The following is a 2954-nucleotide window of genomic DNA, read 5'->3' on the forward strand; positions in this document are numbered from 1 at the left end:
TGCTTGCAACCGACTGCAACATATTTGGAAAATGGTTCGTTGCGATTCAGTCTGCAGTACAGCACATGTTCCCTCACACCTTGCACTGTTAAACTACAAAAGCAGCAAGTGTACATTTTAATATATATTCAAAATTTACTCACACTGAACGCAACCAATAACCAATACAAGATATCGTTTAAACAAGAAGTTCGCCTCGCCTCGCTACACCATGACAAACTGCTAAACTGTAGCGTTACAAACGTTTCAAAAGAAAAAAAGTCAGAGCGAATTCGCTGATTTCCAATGTGTAAGCTTACATATTAAAAGGATAAAAACGTTCTCTCTATACAGCCAACAGGTCCGTGTAATATGAGTTACTATGATATTAAGATAAATGTTATACTACGAAAAAAAAAAATAAATGGTTTACAACACAAAAGCTGTATTCAAATTACTGAACTTGAACTTTACAAAATGTGTTTATTTGTGCTCACCAGACAGATTTGGTGTGAAATGTTTTTGTTTGTTTGTTTGTTTGTTTGTTTTTCTCTCTCTCTCTCTCTCTCTCTTTTCTTTTTCCCCTCAGCTCGGCGTGGTCTGTGCGTTGCTTGTTTGTTTGTTCTAGAAAAGTCGCCAGATCAAGAGTAAGGCGCCAGCGCACGTGACGCAACGTCTTAAGCGCTGATTGGACACAAAAGGCAATAACTTTAAAACATAAAATGCTCGTTAAAAATATGCTTTCTTTGTATTATGCCGTGTCGGGCACATATTGGACAACTGAAAAGCCAATAAAAAATAAAATAAGGACTGAGCTACAAAACATAAATTTATGCTTTTTAACATATTATTTTATTAATATAATGCAATTCCATATACATGCAATACGATGCATATAGCCAATAAAATAAAGACTAGACTTTAAAACATGTCACAGATTGCATTTTATATCAATTTAATAATAATTCCATAATACTGCATTAGTTTTTATTTGTAAAGTCTTTGGAGTCATCACTTATAATAATAAATCATTACTTATAATCATGAACACTCTTCAAGTTAAGTCCTTTCTGAATCTAAAGGAGTCATTGAAATCTAAATGATCATGTAATTAATGGGAGAGACCAGGACAAGCCTAAATTGGTTTATTTTCATAGAGGTACACATATTCTTGTTGACCGTCTTGTTGTGATTTATTGTTAAAAAAAAAAACACAAGGAGAAAAAAACAGTTCAGAGAGCATGCATCTGTAGTAAACACAGTGATTTACTGTTTATTGTACTTTACTGTTGTTTTAAGGGTTTCTATTGTAAAATAGTGCAGTTTTTACAAAGCAATAATGCAAAAAGGATAAAATTTTCTTGTATTTACATTAACAGTATATAAATACTGTTAATGTAAATAAATACATTAACATGTGAATAAATGAGTATTCCTGAGAAAAAATGGTTACGGTACACTTAGCACTTCCTAAGACACTGTTTTTGTTCCCTAAGGTACGGGTTAAATGTGTCCTCAAGGATTGACTATTGTGAAACGGCAAAATAACTGCCTTTATATTCTATTTTTTTTTACCCCCTGCACATCCAAAACCTGTGCCATAAAAGAGTTGTAGCTTGGCTTTTAAAAGAATTTATTTACACTGCTAATTTGCAGTGTAAATAACCCTTGTTTTTCTTTTGGTACGGCAAATCTTTCCTTTAACATGATTGTCTTGCTTTTTACAGGGTGTGATGGTTGGTATGGGACAGAAGGACTGCTATGTTGGTGACAAGGCTCAGAGCAAAGAGGTATCCTGACCCTGAAGTACCCCATTGAGCACGGTATTGTCAACAACTGGGATGACATGAAGATCTGGCATCATAACTTCTACAGCAAGCTGCGTGTTGCCCTTGAGGAGCACCCCATCCTGCTTACTGACGCTTTCCTGAACCCCAAAGCCAACAGAGAAAAGATGACCCAGGTTGGGTTAACGTTTGAAACTACTTGAATCTGCCTTTCGGTTGACCGTTTTAAACCTATTACTTTTCTCCTTAAGTTCATCCACTTCTTTCACTTTCTCCAGGCTTTATCTCCTCTGAACTCCTGAGTTTCTCATCTGTTTGAACCAGAAGGTTATTTCATGCTTCTCACTCTCCAATTCTGACTTGTCTTTATTCTAACTAACCGCATGGCCCATAGTGACAACCTAATAGAACAAAACGGGGATTAAACCTTCCTTTTCTCATTCCAGATCACGTCCAAGACCTTCAACACCCCAGCCATGTACGTTGCCATCCAGGCTGTGCTGTCCCTGTACGCCTCCGGTTGCACCACTGGTATTGTGATGGACTCTGGTGATGGTGTGACCCACACTGTGCCCATCTACGAAGGTTATGCCCTTCCCCATGCCATCCTCAGTCTGGACCTGGCTGGCCGTGACCTGACTGACTACCTCATAAAGATCCTGACCGAGAGAGGCCACGGCTTCACTACCACAGCCAGGAGAGAAATTGTCCGTGACATCAAGGAGAAGCTCTGCAAGTAAGTCTGCAGGTTAAACTGTAGCTGTGTTATGTTAAAATGACACTTACAATGTGTGAAAAATACACTCTTTCATCTTCTCAGCATTGTTTAATGATAAATGTCTGGAGTTTTCAGCATAGGAGTGCAGCTTGGTGTCAATTAGAAACCTTATGTCTCAATTATTTCAGCATTTAGATTTTTGTGATCACCTTGCACGCACATGCACACGCACACATACCTGCATTGTTGCAGGTTTGCCAGAATTGTTATTATATATTATATTGTTTTATAAACACAATACAATCTTCAATTCAATCCCAAGATTTGCATTTGTTCATTATGTGAAAAGTCCTTAAAAATATTATTTAAATAATGTCACACCAAGGACTTTTACTGCTGCACATGATATAATTGAAAGAACAAGTTGAAACCACTCACTTTGAAAATATCCATTTCGAACCCCAACAGGA

General features: G+C 37.1%; 1 pseudogene; it reads left to right on the forward strand.

Annotated features, from left to right (window-relative positions):
- The first annotated feature begins 1709 nt into the window (after window positions 1-1709).
- Window positions 1710-2545, forward strand: LOC128629071 (uncharacterized; annotated as a pseudogene).
- The last annotated feature ends 409 nt before the right edge of the window (window positions 2546-2954 follow it).

Source organism: Ictalurus punctatus, chromosome 24, assembly GCF_001660625.3.
Source record: "Ictalurus punctatus breed USDA103 chromosome 24, Coco_2.0, whole genome shotgun sequence".
NCBI classification, from domain to species: Eukaryota; Metazoa; Chordata; class Actinopteri; order Siluriformes; family Ictaluridae; genus Ictalurus; species Ictalurus punctatus.